Consider the following 19,001-nt stretch of genomic DNA (forward strand, 5'->3'; position numbering starts at 1 on the left):
CATACCTGGACGCACGAACTTCGTGTCTCAAGTTCTACTTCCGGTGGACAAGGGTCTTCCCGGACCTGTACTTCCGGCACCGGACATGGAAGTGACACTTTCCACACTTCCACAATCTGGAGGTGGAGGAAATGTCGATGCGCGACTCCAAGGACAAATAAGATAAAGTGAAGCGACTAGGTGGTTAAAACGCGGCGCTTCTAGACTGAAGGTACGGGTTCTAATCTTGCGAATCCGTGATGGCTCTTAAAACTGTAATACTGTAATGACGATGTTTTGTAGTTTATAAAGCCCACCATGAGTAGTTAGTTCACCAACCAAGAAAATAAAAAGGATAACCTTAGGTTTATTTAATGGACAATTCCCATCATGCATATTGTATTTGACTCGACATGCACTTGGTTCATGAAAATAAATCTACTAAGTAAAAGTAATTCAACTAGAGGCGTCTCTCCTAAAATGTTATTCCACATTATATTCTCAAATAATTAAACCTAAGCGGCTAGGTGGTCACATTTTCTCGCCACATTCCACATTCACGTGGGTCTATACTGCTAGAACGTGAGCTGCAGGGTAAAATGTTTTATTGAAATCAAACTCCCAGCACAACACTCTCTGAAACCCCATCGTAATCCCTACATTTTTCTCCCTACATATCGTCTCCAGGTGTAAAAATGCATAACAATTCTCAAATAGCCCTGAATTAGATTTAGTACTGGAGCATACTAATTATGTCTATGGTAACATAAATTGTTTAACATTTTGTAACAATAAACCATTTAAATTGTATTTTATGTATTGGTTTTAACCTTGAGTCTAACCTGACTTACTCGAATTAATCGAACCTAAACATAAGCAATTATTGTGGATAATTATAACGTATCACCCTGAAAACCTAGTGGTAGACGTATAATGGATAAGGTCGGTCAGAATTTATGTATTTCATATAGCTAGGTTTGAAGGAAAATATTTTTTTTAACTAACAGAAACAATAACGAAATTTCATAACTTTTGGGTCGCGGCAGGGCTAGTGGTTGGAGTGAGTAACTTCTGTGCTAAACTGTTGGGTTGAAATCTCGCCACGGCTGTCAAATGCAGTCACACTGACATATCCAGATGAAACCACAGAGTAAAGAGTAGTAGTAGTAGTCTAATATTTATTGTGTTACAATATGAAGTGTGCAATAAGCAACAGTTTCCCAACTATATGACCCAGGTGGTAAATCAGGTTCCTTCACACAGAGCATACCAGAAACCAACATACAGGACATATAAAACTCAACCCATAGATACAATCTCAACTATGTTTGATGTAAAGTTCACTCCACTCCAACATTTTATTGTACAGCTTCGTTGAGAGCCTAGAAGAAACTGATAACCTTTATGAGGTTTATTGAAGGCAATAAACCTCATACAAATTTTCTGGACTACCGCCGGCTTTAAAGGTTCCTTCATACAAATGTCTTCATCGTCTACAAATAGTACAGAAACTAACTATTTACCGTATAGTGATGCGAAAAACAAGCAAGATAACGATAATCACGAAATCCAAGAGTTAAAAAATACCCATAGTATAGCTTGCTAACACAGGTAACATCCACAAAGTTTACAACCAAGCGGTGTCCGGCCAAGTTGTATATTCCCAAGCTAAGTACCAGATCTGTATGCGTCCCTCCCTGCTGAAGGGATGGAGGGTCCACGACGATGGCGCTTGTATGGAAATGCAAACCCTTAACCAGATGTTGACCGTCGTATATCTTGTCTTAGCGTCATTCTCATCTTTGTGTTAGACTTTGGTGTAGTTGAAGAAAAGCAAAAAGATGAAAATCGTTTACTGGATAGTGATAAAATAGGGGGATGAGGGAGGAAATAATAATTCGATTGTATTGATTTTAAGCAGCAAGAAAAATGACAGTTTCATAGTATCAACCCGAATTAGTTTCCCTTGTAAATGTCTCGAGACTAATCATTTTGCAGCCCGCAAAATTTGACTGTTTTGCCAAGTTAGTTTGCTGTTGGCCATATGTCCATAAGAAATTATCATTGGACATTAGCTTAAAAACTAAAAATATTACTTAGGCCCTAACTAAAGATGTAATGATAAAATGTGTCGATCCATTGAAACTGAAGAAAAATTCCATTTAGGCCTAATACCTTCGAATCTTCGAGCACTGGTTTGGTTTTACAAGTACTACAAATCCCCAAAAAATCAGAGTGAGACATTGCCATCACAGTTGGGAGTTAAAATAAAATTGATCGTTTTACTATCCCTAAATATCAAGACGTGGCTAGAATACGATTAATGGCAATTCCCTCTCTTTGCTCAGTACGATTGATGTGTGTACACTGTCAAAAAGTCGATTCCTCTTGAGCCAATATGTAATCTTAGACTCGACCATTCAGAAGGCTCAGATCCAACGAGTGTTTGTCGCGATCCGTCTCAATCTAAGGGTCAGATTGTTTGACTCCCTCCTTGGCTCCTTGAGTAATAAACAACAAATCTCCATCATCAATGCATCTGCAGGACCCTCACTGCTCGCCGGGCTTCTTTAAGGTTAAAGAAACATGGGCCTATTACACCACCTTGTGGACACCCGTAAACGGATTGTATACTGTGGATGCAATAAGATATTTGGAGTGACTATAATCTTTAGCGAAAGATAGTTTTTAAGTTTTTTATCAGGTAAAACTTGAGTGCATTGATGTTGTGCGACGTGCATTCATTTCCTAATTTTTCGCTGACTTGGAAACTATTTCTACCAAATATAACAACATATCTACGAACTACTGATTGTTATTTAGTTTTATATCTGGAGTAACGCATACTGTAAATTGTATTTTAAATTAATAGGAAATCAATAATAAAGTTGAAGTAAACAAAATGTAAGCGAAGCACTACGCAAAACACCAAAAACTTCAAACAAGCTATATATTATATTTAAGATAATAAATCGATTAGCAGTAGGCCTATTCTAGGGCAATGAAATGGATAGTTTGCATTGCTTTCCCGTCACTGTAAATAATCCCCGTTTTGGATGGTATTTATGTATGGTATGTTTTCAGCTACAACTTCGCTGGTAGATTCCTCTGGGACATGCACGCTTGTACCCTAGCAACGGCCACAACACGGGCTCATATCTCCGGGGAAACGGAATAACATACAATAGAATCCCACTCGCTAATCCGGCAATTCTCACTCTAACAATAAATAACAAATAAAATCTTTCGTTGTTTGGAAAAACGGATTTTCTTTTTAATAGTCATGTGATTTAACGTACATAGGTTTTGAAGTGTTTTTAAATATTCGCTTTTGAATCACCTACAACAACAGCCTACTATCCAATAGTCAATGCTACTATGGAGTTTCTACTACTATGAAGTTACTACTCTGAAGTTACTACTACTGTACTATGAAGTTACTACTATGAAATGTACTATGAAATTAGGTCTGAAAATAAGAATCTTAAATAAATAAATACTTAATAGTGTATTGGGACCAAGCGATGGGTTGCTAAAGCACTAGTTGTAATGGCATTGATATAAGTGTTCGACTTCATCATTGAACCTGCATAAAAATAATAGTTAATTTACGGGTTTTCCCAACTACAACATTTTTGTATGCCAAGTGTCTGCAAATCTAACAACTCATTGATCTTTTACTTTCACTATCCGGGGAACTGTGTGTAAATTTTCTAACTTAAACTACAGGTCTATAAACATGATTAAATTAAGGCTCAATAAACCAACTATAAATAGAAATGTCTCCTAGTATGCAGGTTTGCTGCAACGGAGGTATTCGTATCGTAAATGTGTTGAGCTGTAGTAAAATACAAGTGTGATGTATTTTGATGTCTTTGACGGTTTTAGAAAATAACGTCAAAGTAGTGATTAGTTCTAATACGATTTAGCTCGAATGTTGAACTAACATATTCACGTCAAATGCTAACAAAAGGCCTAGCTATTCGTCGGACACAAAATCGATTCACTAATACAAAGTCCAGAGTGTCGGTCACACTATTAAGTATTGCTGGAGTGTCGTTGTTGTCACAATGTTTCCAAGGCGTTTTACGATGTCAAAAGTAAGACGTGATTGTCAACAGGGACGTCTCCACATCTCAACGTTCCAACGTTTCAACCAAGACGTGGACAACTACGTCAACACGTGACTAGCAGGAAAATCTACAGTTGAAGTTCAAAGGTCACATTATAACTGTAATAAAAACAATTTATAAAATAGTTATTTAAACCTAGAGAGTCCAAACAGTCCTACAACAAGTGAACTATGGAAATAACCATTTTTAGACATGTGGTTAGACATTTGTAAAATGAAAGATGTGAAAATATAACATCTAATCGAACCGATGCGGACTCATTCTATTGAATTCCATCGATGCGAAGAAAATAAAATCAATGAAAGGGCGACTGCTGCTGGGTGACACGGGAATCGCATTAAAGAAGGACTTTTGGACCTTTCGTCCTGCAGAACTGAGAGAATAAAACCAGTGAATAAAGTCTCCATATCGATATAAAAGATTGAACTCTTATAAATGTTATTAACAACACGAAATTTAGAGTCTTTAAGAATGTCTAGAGGAATTTAAGGGGGCGATAAATAATAGTTATTGATACTATTTCGAAATCTTTAAACCCAACCAACCCAACTTATCACTTTCATTTTGTTATATAACTGAAATGCTATGTATCAAAAGTCATATACGGTAAGATACATACTATTTTAACAGTATATTTACTAACATAGGAAACTAACAATTTACATATCTAACAGTGTGATAAATTCCTACTAAATCCTCAAGTCCGTATGTAATGAAAAAATTAAAAAGAGCAATTGTCAATAATTGTCAAAGACATGATTTTCCGAATAATTAACTTAACATATCTCCAATTTCAAATGAAATACGATTTAACTTTTGATGATTTAACATATAGACATTTATAATTGATAATAGTTTACAAATGAGTTTTTACATAATTAGTTTACCCTTACATTCCTCTTCCTAGTGGATTGTCCAATCTTCATATTAGCGACGATAGGCTTTCAATACATCTGCATGCTTGGATTTAAACTTTTTGAATGTGACATCGTACATTTTAGACATGTTTTATGGCAAATAAACGCAATAAAGTTTTCAAATATTTTCACAAGTTGCCTACTGCCTTAAAAAGAAACCATACGATGTATCAATTCAACGGAACAGGTTGGGTAGAGGAGTATTTCTTAAAGAACACAGGTGTTGTCCCAAGCATTAAATCAATTTAAAATGATAATACTTTAATAGTGTATAGTGAACGGAAGGTGATAGTCTCAAAATGTAGAGCAATTAAAATTGGATCAATACTGTTGAATGTCAGTCCAAGGCCAATAGTCTTTGTAGAATTCGAGTGAGTCATCAACATCAAGTATGTACCAACTACAGCAGGTTGCTTGTTAAGGTGGTCAGGTGGTCATGTGGTCAGGTGTAAATGTCAAGGAGTTCTCGCCTACAGCCACCTGACTACTGAGCTTTACAGCTTCATTAGCGTTTATCTCCTGATGACTATCTCCATCTCTTCCCGGATCTGTGCCGCCGGGATCCGTGAGGAGAAAAAAAAACTATAAACTTGAGTCAATGTACGCAGCATGTCTGGAATCCTGGAACTTTACCTATGGCCATTGGATAGTCAAAGCTATGGAAGAAGAGATATTGCTAAAGGAACAGGCATCGTGATCGTGATGTCATTCAAGTGAAATTCTAGGTTTGTATTTATAATCATGCATACGTAATGAAAATATTGCTGGAAAGTTAAGTGCTGATCTAAATTAGCAAACAAAAAGGTTTCCGGTACAATCCTGATAAAGGTAAGACACTTTAAAATTGGACCCAGCTGTTCTTGATCAGCTTAGTCTGTGAACAAAGCTAAAAAAGGCATCTCGCTTCTCTTTAACAGTGATCATTCATTCATTTCCTACACTAAAGAGTGGGCCAAGAGAAATTGTATGAAGAACTGTGATTCAACAAGGAAATATTTAGGAGTGTGTATCGACATTTTCAAAGGTATTTTAGATACACTATTTCTTCTTTGTAAATTCTTCAAAGTGCCAACATTGTTTATTCTTATTGTCCTTGTGATATTTTCTTTAAAACATGCTTGTAATGAATCATATGTACTTTTCTTACTGTACTTTACAGTACTTTATTTACTTACTGTACTTTTCAGTGGAAACCGAGTCGTTGGAGATTGCTACCAGACATTTTACGAGTAGAGTTCTGTGGGTTCTGTCCCAGTTCAACCATTGAGGACGCCTCTTCAGAGGGCGAAATGCCTGGCAGTTATCTTATCTATGGACTATTTAAGATTCCACGCCAAACCAGCTGCCAAAAATATACGAATGAAGATGCTTGTAGTAGTTTACTGTAAAATGGATCTTGTTTGAAGCTTCGGTTGTGAAAAAATCAATATGTAAATCATAAGATATGTATGTCTCACAATTTGCATATGTTACAAATATAATACCCCCGCCGCAGCAAACCTGCAGACTAAGCGAATTTCCATATGTCTGATTGGATTTACACTAAAATGTCTACTTAAAAATTTAACATTTATATCCTATTTAAATAGAATTATTTTAACAGGTACTTAGGTTTGCTGCATCAGGGAGGGTAAAACCTTTTTTGTAAAATGTTAATAGTTAGTAAGAAATAAAAACATTTTCCAAATTTGATCAAAATATGTTCATAAACAAGCAAACTACAACAGTTTACTCATTCTCCATAAGAATAACATGGGAATTTAAAATTTACATTTTTTTGGAATTTTCTCCGTAACCATTAGGCGCATAGTAACACTTCAATATACTAAATTATTTGTTTTTTTAAGCTCTACAAAATGGTTTGAAAAGATTTTGCAAAATTTTATTTTTTTTTGGTCAAAAATGGGAAAAACCTATTTTTACCCCATAAAACCCCCCGTAAACCCCCGTTCCCATAGTCCGATCATGCTGGTTCGCGAACTCGTTCGAGTTTATCCCGCCTTACACCTTCAAACCAAATTTTATCAAAATCGGACAAAAATTACTCAAGTTATCGTGCGGATGGACATATATATATATATATATATATATATATATATATATATATATCTATATATATATATATATATATATCTATATATATATATATATATATATATCTATATATAGATATATAAAAATTTGAACGAATGGTGTTTTTGGCCTCTGGGGACATCAAAATGAAAAAGTAAATCGGTCCCGGGCCTAGGTCTTACCATGAGACCTACGGTAATAGCTACTTCCCTATAGGGAAATTCGCTAAAAGTTCTGATTTATCATTAAGAACTATAAGTTTACAAAGACAGTTTTATAGTCTAGGCAGCCCACAAGATCCATAATTTTTTTACCAAGTCTTAAAACGAATAATTATGACAGATGAACTATTCTAAATATATCGGCTCGAGTGTATCGTGTTGACGTGTCGCGGTGAACACGTCTGCCGTGTTTATTTCCCCCGTGTCTCTATTCCCCGCGGACTCCCTCACTTGACGCATCTTCATAAATATCTCATTGTCCACGTGTCACTTGAGGTGTTTATGTGACAACCGCCACAACCCTCGACATCTCAACATGCCACCGAGACTGTACTACAGTAGTTAAACAAACAGGAGGTTGTTGTTGCTATTAGGTCCCTCTAAAATGAAAGGGGTCTTAAAAGGAAAATCAAAGAACTCACGTTTTCAGGTACATCAATATTTATAAGAATATACAGTATACTTAAAGTTGTAAATTGGAAATTCCCAATAACACGTTTTCTCCAACGGTTTTGCAACTAGGAAAATGTAGTTCTCAAAAATCTGAGACAAAATTTCCTCGCATAAATATTTTTTCTAGGTCAAAAATGGTCGTAATGAGTTCAGAACAATCGAGTATAAGCACATATCGAGTATAAGCACATGATCGAGCATAATCACATGGCTTAAATACAGCGATGAAAGGCGAGATTTTTACCTGGGCCACCATCTGGGCCGACCGCGTCACAAGTTGGCTATTTACTATTAAAATATGAAATATTGTGTGGACTGTTTTCAAAATTTGCTATCAAATGGAAAAACCTAAGCAATGGTGTTTAGATCGATAAACTAATCAATCATTCAAGGATTTGAATTTTCCAAACAACGGTGGTAAATGTGAGATCAAGAGTAGTGGGGAGTTTTAAAATGCAGCAGGTTTGTAAGTAACAACTAACAAGCAGAGTATATAGGCTACTAATGAATTTTTTTCACCAAAACTAAATTCCAAGAATCATGTCCAAAATTTTACGTCGACCCACTATCGGTCTGTGACAATTTTGTTTACTGTATTCACTTTCCACGAAAAATCTTCAGCAGAATTCTTCATGCAAACCTTTGACTATGACAACTTAAATCAAAATCTTGAATATTAGATAATTACCTCCACAAGGTTGCCCAGAAAGGCATACCTACAACCTTCAGAGACAATCAGAGATGTCAAATCAGTTTACAGAGTCCCTCTCTAATGCGATTCTACTGTTCTCTTCCTCCGGGACATTTATCTCTTGTTTTATTCTATTTATTTTGATTCGGACGTTTTGAAGCGAGTCGGATCCAATAAGCCGGACAGTCCGATTTGTCTCAATTTGAGTGAGGGCGACTCTACCTCCCTCAGTGGCCGAGGTCGTCATTTGTCACCGCTTGCTATCTTTATCCACCTTTGCTGACCACTGGCCTCCACTACATTAGTCACTAAGTAGGGAAGGCAGGCATGCTGAGTTGTCTGGATAATTTGATAAGTTTTTTTAGCTTTTACAACTCTTGGAATTAAAATTTGTTTCGTTTGATTTCATTAGTAATACAAGTAAGCAATTTGATATACGATAAACGAAACTATTTTTTCTAGTTTTAATGGGAACGATCTACTACACCTTCTTAGACGTTTTAAAACAGTCAACATCTAAATTGACCGCACAAGTTTTAATAGAGGTATCGCTGTTTAATCCTCGACATGGTATTGCATGAAACTAGTCCATGCAAGGCATCACCATGACGTCACATGACGTCACGTAGTGTCTAGTCATGTAACGCAACGTCGCAACGTCAGGTACCTGCCAGACGGCTCCGTTACTGTTTGACATGCGGGCGTAGTCCCCCAACCTCCGCAGCGAATCCTAGCGGAGTTTCGGGGGTCAACCTCCTGCAGGTTACCATCAAACTTCCTGAGGAAGTCAGCGGTTACTGTCCCGGGCAAGAGGAAGGCTTATAAAATCCTCTAAAGACTATAAAGATTGTAATTTTCTGGGTTTAAAAAACTTATGAAATGCTACATTTTAAATTTTAAGTTTGGATTGGTTCTGTACCCAATTACCTTTAACTATCATGATAGAATGCTTCCATAAAACTTAAGGGATTAATACTACCGATAAAATAAAATAAAAAAACATGCACATCTTAAACATTTTTGGGAGGAATATGTCGACAAAACGTTCTCTCCTTTCAAATCCACTACGTCATCTACAATCTACATCACCCCACAGCTTTGACACTGGCATATCACATAGACAAGTACCCTTGCAATTCAAACCCCTCGGCCATCTACAAAGCCCGAGGCTCTCTGATGTGCTCCACGTAATTAAAACCACCGTCCTCAGTTGATTAGACTTATCTCTTATTCACCGGCCGCCGGGTCCATTACCCCCTCCCCCTCCCCGCCCTCTCATCTTTTATTTATCTTCCCGCCACATTTCTTCCGATTTACCCGCGTAAACAAGCCCTTTACTTCTCGTTTTCGCCAGACGGATGAAAAATTCACGCGGACCGATGTAATTCCAGGTTCGAGGGTGAAATGGACGCTGGGTTAACCCTGGTGTATCGATGTATCGGTGTATCGGTGTATTGATGTATCAATATATCGCTGAATTCGTGAGCTGCATTGTGTGTAATTTTGAAAATTAAACTATTCGATTTATTTTTCAAAATTACACACAATTCAGCTCACAAATTCACCAACATATCGATAGATCAATACATCGATACTTATACTGTTGCGATTTTACTCGTTAACAACATCCTTGATGACTACGTCATAGATGTTTTTGTTTATGTCAAACTTATGGTAGGTACTATCAGCATTTGATACTGAAGTAGACTTCAGTACATGAACTAACTGTTATTTTAGGTTATTCACGTATATCAACATGTATCGTGAAAAAATTTAAAATAGATAGTAAATGAGTTAATTTTTCAGAGGCATCGTTTTTGGAAAGTATTTGAAGCAACTTACTTGCATTTATTATTCTAAGCGTACCAAGTCACACTTAGCATACCTGAAACATACAAAACATGCATTATTTGAAAAGTTTAAAAAAATCATAAAAGATATGTGTGGCCATTTAAAAGCCCATTCTTATTAGATTCATTTACAAACCCACTTTCTGAAGTATATATCAAAATAAAAATGTACAGGCTGTTGCGAAGTTTATACGAAATACAATAGAGTATTTATTTTATTGTCTGGGTTTATTTATCTATTTGTAAACGGATTTACTATTTTTTACAGGAAAAATACAAGACTTATGTGTACAACAAGTTGAGTACATGAAGACATAAGAAATAGCTCTGCTAAAATAATGAATTTTTTTAGATAAATAGCAGAATAAATAAGAGTACAATAAAAATAAATAATGCGCAGTATGAATAAATAGCAGCACAATCAACTCTATACAACAAGAATAAATGCAACATAATAATGTTGAGAACAGGGATCAATCGAGGAACATATTAAATGCAAGTTGCAGCGTAGTTTGTCGAGGACATTAAATTAAAGACAAATGAATTACTACGTAATACAGACTAGTTAGATATCACCTAACTGGTACCCTTCTTTAGACAGAATTTTAATCAAATGTTCCATTAAAAGCCCCTATATTTTCCCGATAGCATGAATGGGTGAATAAAAGAAGCATTATGAATGCACCAAAGCAATTAGCTAAATGACTCAGTTTTATCTGTAAACTGTAATAAGGTGGATAATTAATGGGGAACAATTAGCAAAATCATGATAAATCTGTAATTTTTCTTCCAAACAGTAATTTGTTGCGGTTGCTGAAGATAGCTTTGCAAAAAGGAGGGGTCGTCGCCCAGAATTAATCATGTGCGTACGCGAGTTGTGGCCACAGCGACGACAATACCGATCGGTCCTTATATGTAAAAATTATGTGTTCGTGTTCGTGTTCGTGATATGTGTTTTGTGTTAATGTTCAAGACGAAGCGATAGCGGATCACCTGATGATGTCACTGTGTTGACGAAACGCGTCGTATGACCACACCATTTTGGAACGTTAGAAGGTAACAGTGTATTATTATTAATAACTGACGTTCCAGTAGTAGGAATGAATTCTAAAAAGGAGGGGACCAAGCTTTTATTGATGAAAGCATTGATTACGTATCCTGTGCTATAGATAAGAAAATAAAAGCTCCTTAACAGCTTTATCATCCTTACAAATCAGCTGAGGACAAATTTAAGTACCGCTTAAGTCCCGTTACTATTCAATTGACTAAGTTGATGTAATAATTTTTGACTAAATAACATTTTGTCAAATGCCATTGAGCTATTTGGTTTCGTAATTAGCGGCAATTATTATGCTGTAGTATAACAAAAGTTGAAATAAAATAACAAATCCAGGGTTTTGACCGTTACTTTACGAATACCAAAAATAATCGTGTGAAAAACCAAAACGTCGAGCCATGAAAATGATTGGTTTGGGTCAACTCGTTTTAATTTTGTTTTGGAGTCCTAACCAATAAAACAACAGCACCCCAATCCAATATATTTTTTTGTTTACAAACTTGAGTTTAAACTACGATTTACAGTTAGTATCTCGAATCACATTAGTACGTCTGACACGTCAATCATTAGCATGGTAGGTCGCTATTGCTTGGTCGGCGTATTTAAATTCATCAGATGTTATTTAATTAATTCTCAGTTCATCGGTTACCCAGTAAGGTACGACAAAGGTAGCGCACGATGGTGAACGTGCACCGACTGTTACGCCTATATAGAACTTGGCTGAAAATGTAGAATGCAATTCCGAAGTCAGCACTTTTAAAATATTGGGTTAAATTTAATTCAATTACAATAAGCACCTGGTATGTAAAAATTTGGTTTCTGCTACTTAGCGTATACAGTCAAAATTATGTTTACTGCAGATCATCGCCAATTAAATGAGTAATAAGTAATCATTCAGCTAATACATCGGTCGTGCATCAATTTGCGCCAAATATTTCCTTAATTGCGCCAAGCCCTCAAAGGGTCCCAAAAAGTTCCTTAGTTGCGCCAAGCCCAATCCAGGTAGGGGAGAGTTGCCGGCAGAAGGAATGTCCTTTTTTTTGGACTCCCTAACCTATGTTTTGTTGTTTTTTGTCATCCTAACCTAACCTATCCAAACCTACTAAATTATACAATCAAAAGAGGGCCGCAACTTGGTCATAGTAATAGCAAAACGGGAGTGCCGATGAAGGCACTCCCGTTTTGCTACTGTAGTTAAGGAACGTATCGGGTGGCTCCCTGGAGTAGTTGGCGCAATTCAGAAATACCCGACTATCTAACTCAGGTCAGTTGGTGCAATTAATGCCCGTCCACTTCATCTTCGGATACTTTTTTTAGTGCATCACAATCGTTGTTTTGGTATGCACGCGCATCCAAAACCACAACCTGTTGTACTGCGTCCAACACTCAACACAATATTTTCAAGGAACAACCATAAAATGAAAATTACTTCTTGTAGCCTAAATAACTTCATAGTGACTACCTCCACAATAAATTACACCTCCATGACTCATGGTTCGAAATATCTAATGTTATTGTTGTTTGGAGAGCCAAGGACACGTGTTTCGGTTGATGGTGAACGCTCCGGGCGGACGACCACTCTGGACCATCAAACCGTAGTAAAGCGGCTGACAGAGAAGAATACCAGGAACTGAGAGTATCGTATTACACTTGGTCATCCTGACTCACACTGTACACAGAACTGGACATCAAGCTGACATTGACTACGCAGCGACTAAATACTAAATGATCGGATAACCCTTTTAGTCAAGGGGGTCCTTCCTTTCCTATTCTACACCAACACTGGTGTGTAAAATCACAAAGATTAACACAAAGTACAACCAACAGATTTGCATTATTTTTTTTTTTCTTAAGCAGTAAAGAATTACACATTAGAATGAAAGACTGAGTAGTAACAAAACGTCCTATCCTGCTCCTACATTGGTGTCCACCAATAGAGATTTACGGTCAACTGATTCAGTAATACAACCAACAGATTCACCTTAATAGTCAATCGAAAGGCCAAGAAACCACTAAAGTGATATTGACTGCAAAGTGAAAACAGAAAATTAAATTATTAAATTATTGTTGAAAGAAGATTGATCGAAGTAAGATTTATCTTGCTTCTAAAGAACCATCTCACACATTTACCATCGACTGATGTTCTAGTACACTCAAGATATGTGCATAAATAATTAACATAGTCAAGAATCTATGCCAACCATCTTAATGTGCATGATTTTAACATTTACTTGGATTTTGACAACTTTAATAAATAGGCTAAATGTGGGGTATGAACGACCGGGTCAATGTTTATCATACCGCTTAAGGCATTGGTGATGGTTGAAATGTGAACCAACCCTCATAGATCGTATTTTCCCCCAAACATTTAATACTAATTGACATTGGACTTTGAAATAAGCCAGAAAAAATATAAACCCCAAATAATTACGTAATTAGCTTTATGAGTTCCTCATAACTCTTTTTCGCAGGTGGTCACGATTTCGTAACTATTCGGTTTTATTGGAGCGTTAAATCCCAAGTGAAAAACTCCGAGATGTTGTCACAAAATCCCATTCAAAGTCAGGGACGCAATCGCTTTGACCGGGAGAGGGCTTTATACTTGGTCAGTGTTGCCTTTGTAAGGGTAGAAAGGGGGATTTATACTCCCAAATGGTTGCCAAATCGTCTTTCGATGATACACGACTCTGTATAATGACATTGAGATATATGTACAGGGTGGTACGTATTACTACATATAGTTTATTTTTTGTTTACATGACAGAACATGAGATTCTTTAAAGATGTTTGGAAATATTTAATTTGTGACATTTTACATTAGTTTATACAGTAATAATATTACCCTTGACAAAGTTATGTTAATATACTAAATGCTAAACTATATGTAGTAATACGTACCACCCTGTACATATATCTCAATGTCATTATACAGAGTCGTGTATCATCGAAAGACGATTTGGCAACCATTTGGGAGTATAAATCCCCCTTTCTACCCTTACAAAGGCAACACTGACCAAGTATAAAGCCCTCTCCCGGTCAAAGCGATTGCGTCCCTGACTTTGAATGGGATTTTGTGACGAAATCTCGGAGTTTTTCACTTGGGATTTAACGCTCCAATAAAACCGAATAGTTACGAAATCGTGACCACTGCAACATTACAAAATACACATCCCCTCACCGAAGCAAACCTGCAAACTAAGCATTTTATTGAACACTTGGAACGCTAAACTTACAATCTTAAGAAGACTATATTCCTTAAGTTTTATTTAAGAGAATCGATTAAAAATATTCTATGTGGAATTTAGAGTTACCCATAGCCAGCACTGTATTGTACAGGTAAACTGTAATCCCAATCTAATCTACCCCAAGGTTGGTCTAACCTTACACGTCAATGCTGGGTCCATTCACCATTCAAACACGAGGACGAAAGTTACATTGAACTACAGAACACTGCCCGAGATACGAAGCGACAGTAGATCGGCGAAACGTGTTTTAATCATCTAGTAATCTACTCTTTTATACAGAACCGAATGTTGTCTCGTTCACAAAGAGTTATAATTCGGAACAATATAGCCTCTTAGCCTCTGTATTGATTGATTCATCAGTCTTTAAACTCATTGTCCTCATATAGATAGGAGCTGATTAAATACATTTAATATAATTAAATTTAATTGTGAATGGGGAATTGATTACTCTTCAAGCTTGAAAATACAATTTAGTTCCCCTTGGAAGATAGTCATCAAAAGGTTTATTAAAAGTAAACGCCTTTCTTTGTGTGTTGTAACTTAAGTCTTACGATTTATTTGTTTTCAAATTCGGATTTAAGAATCTCTATTAGTGGTAGCAATCTTTAATTTTAATCTCATAACACTAGTGTTAACGGTAAATCTTAGTAAAAATGGTACGCCTCCGCCTCACCAGTTTGTCATAAAAAATAATTTTGACGTCAAATTTAAGGTATGGAAATTGTTAAGGAATGACTAATGATAGTTTTCATCAATAGACCAATTTTAAATTCGTTCAACGTAAAAGATGTTCCTGGAGCTTTAGTTTCAGTAAAACTGCACTAGAGAGAGTTTATGGTTCATCTAATACCATTCACACTGCAAGGAAAAAAACAATATCTAACAAAGCATTTTAATAGGGAACAAATCCGTAAAAAACTTAATATAGGCTATCACTATTACCATTGTCTACAAATGTTTTGAAGCAGAAATTTTCACAGGACATTTTCAAACACTAATGTATAAATTGTGTAAATATCGAAAGATGTTGGTAGATGTATCGGCTATTATATCAAATTAAACGTATAAACATCTTCGTTTGACACATTGTACATACTGTACTATTTGAGAACAAAAATAATGCACGCATATGAATATAAGACGTTTAAAACACTAATAATTAACTGGGTACCAATTAAAAAAGATTTAACAGTACAAGACACTTACACAACGAATATAGTAATAAAATATTATAATGAATAATGAGCTTTTAATGTTACATATCATTACAAATAGCTTTAATTAGGATGATTTATTCGTCTTGTATTTTATTCAGAGAGCACAGAATAAAAATTTATAATTTGTGCTTTCTGATTTTATTCCACTCAGTTACTATAGAGAAGGACAAGAGGGTAGAAGCGGTGTGTGGTGACCCAAGTTAAGGTAGTTAACACCGGAATCAGCATAGCTTCAGCAACGTTTCCGCTGATTGAGCGATTGCTATTCATCCCGGATGCTGAATGCAGTCACAAGGGTTCATCAGCACCATCAGCACATCAGCGAAACTCGTCTGAATATCTACATTGTTCCGACACAGTTTAACTTTGATATTGTTCTGGGACACCCTACACTTGACGCCTGCTACAAATTGTGTAGATTTACTTGTTTGAACTACTTGAAAATAGACTGGTTTTGGGGTTAGTGTATTTACGGGGTATATACTTTTTTTTAACGTCAATTTGTCTATTGTAAAGTATTAAAATATTGAATAACTGTCATTAAAGATTATAAATTAAAAGTGATGAAAAACAAGGAGTTTCGGTATGTAGATTTATAAGTAGGTTTTATCTGTAAAACGTTAAACATGTCTTCATTTAATCTTAGATCTTATACTTATTTTGTTGTAAATTAGTTTACTTATGAGAGCTACTAGAATGTATATCAATAATATATAAATAAACATAAGACATTTTTTTGCTTTTCCGTCCAAAAATGAATTTAGGCCTATATTAAATTTTAAAATTGGATACAGTATATGTAAAGTTGGCCAAAAAGGTATTTATTTATTTTCCTTTACTACCTACTGTACTAATTAATTTATTGTTATTTTACATAGCATTTAGTTCAATAATAAGTTTTAATCACATTTAGATCTCAATAGATATTGTGATAAGCTAAGTGTTTGGTATAGTTATGTTACGTTAATATTAAAACGAAAAAAGAAAAATATTTTTACTTTCTGAGGGAGAATAGTGGTTGTTATACCAACATCTCCATAAACGTGAAAATTTAATTCACGAATTAAAAGGAAGCAAAGCAAAGGTCTAAATTATAAATCTCATAAACTATTTTGATTCAAATCAACAATAACCTTATCGAATTCGAGATCAATAAATTACTTACCAATAATGAGTAGCGCGGACAAAAATTAATTTAAGTCATGTGCAGTTATTTAAGTCCGGCAACAACTTGCTAATCTGTCAGCTGTAGGGCAAGTATCAAGTTACATTCTTTGAATTTTACAAACTGTAAAAATTTACCAACGAATAATTTATTAAAATTATATTAATACTATATAATAAGTCAAAGATAGACTTGTTATTCCATGTAACATCTCATAAACTATCATCGCTAATTCAATAATTTTTTTTTTTTTGAAAATATTACCCTAACAGCAAATAGTAATATAGCCAAGAACCATCAACTAATTTTAAATATCTCCGTTTTATCACAGTGGAACAAAAGAGAATTTTGGATTAGAAAACAAATGCAGCTACAAGGAAGCCAAAGCCCATTACAAAACATCACCACCTTATAGATAAGCGGCGCCGTGGCTTAGTTGGTTAAAGCGCCTGTCTAGTAAACAGGAGATCGTGAGTTCGAATCTCGCCGGTGCCTAACTTTTTGAATATGGAAATTAAACAATAACAGTGAAGATGACATTGATTTTCAATAACAAATTTCTTTCCTAAGCTAAGTGCTATAATAGTGGACGAAGAGTTAAAAATATAAATAAATTATTTTTATCACCGTAGTCGTCGCAATGATACTCAATAATACAGTACGGTACAGTATTAACAATTCCTTCATCGTGGCGAAGATACCGGAAGTAAGTATGTTTCGAATCGCGGTATTAGTACACGAGAAGACAATATTTAATACAATCAGCAACACTTCACTACTAATCGAATCAATCAATTGATATAAATGTTTGAAGCAAAATAATTTGTGTACTTAGATGAATGCCCAATTTAAAAAACAAAGGCTTAATTAATAAATTTCATTCAACGAGATACTGTAAAAATGAAATAATGTAATGTTTATACGTTTTTACACAGCGCCTTCAAAAACATGAACGATGTCTCGTTGTGACGATAAGTTTTAGACACTGCTTCTAGATTATTGCAGGCGCTAATACTAACCATAGGACTTGGTCTGCACATAATTCATAGGAACAAAAAGTTTTATTCCTCGTAAGAAATATCTGACCTGATTGGAATGTATTTTACGTACAGTATCTATGTATTAATAGGTAAGTATTTTTCTTGAAAACCTTTTTTCTCGCCTCATGTGCAAGGGAAATCTCCGCATACTGTTAGACAGATATTTTCCTGCAGATGTGCAGAATCCCTTTATAAATTAAAATAGGCTCAAAAAAGCACAAAAGATAAATTTAAAATTATAAAAAGATTAACATGGGCCTTAAGGGTTGCCATGCTAGGGACGAAAATAAGGACGAAATATCGAGTTTTCGACCATTGAACGACCTCTGGTTATTAATGTATGATTGCATCTATACTTATGTAATACGCATTATAATTAATTGTGGACATTCTGCAATGGATTGGTGCAACACTAGTAAACATCATTTTCAACATCAGGCAGTAAGAAAAAATTAAGAACACAGCAGTGTCTAGTTGAGTACAGTACTTAAGATTTATGCAATTAAGTGTTTAACAGTTAATTTTAAAAGACTTAATGCTAAACATTAATCAAACTTCATCAAAACTCTGTATCATCGACTTAAACCTAGATGGAAAGTACGAAGTAGAATAGTACAAGTATTGATCATTTTTATTACTATGAAAACAATAAATTGTCTTCGGTCCTTAATCTTCGACCCTCATGATGCTGTCACATAATCTAATAATAATGAAGCCAGAGCGTGTTTTTACAAACCTCCAAACAGCCCTGCATCCTAAACAAACAGAATCCCTGTTTACTCAATATATGATCGAGTAAAAATTCGATGACATCAACTGAAGCCAATTTGTTTACAACAAATCCGGCATCGTTTTAATCAGTGTAAATGGAACAATTAACTTTCCCGCGTAAATCCTATGCATAACAAACAGCTACAGAGTTATCTGGCGGACGATGGGTGAACCGTGTGGACACTTGCT

The 19,001-nt window shown here is 35.4% G+C and overlaps 1 protein-coding gene and 1 non-coding gene across 4 annotated transcripts in view; one reads left to right on the top strand and one right to left on the bottom strand.

Moving 5' to 3' along the window:
* LOC128986806 (protein sprint) overlaps positions 1-19,001 on the bottom strand; it is a 368,727-nt gene that overhangs the window by 192,352 nt on the left and 157,374 nt on the right. The window lies entirely within an intron of this gene.
* Trnat-agu (transfer RNA threonine (anticodon AGU)) lies at positions 17,423-17,496 on the top strand. The gene has a single exon. It is a non-coding gene; the product is annotated as a tRNA-Thr (tRNA).

Source organism: Macrosteles quadrilineatus, unplaced genomic scaffold (assembly GCF_028750875.1).
Source record: "Macrosteles quadrilineatus isolate MER2022 unplaced genomic scaffold, UCM_ALF_1.0 Scaffold_2__2_contigs__length_208266976, whole genome shotgun sequence".
NCBI lineage: Eukaryota > Metazoa > Arthropoda > Insecta > Hemiptera > Cicadellidae > Macrosteles > Macrosteles quadrilineatus.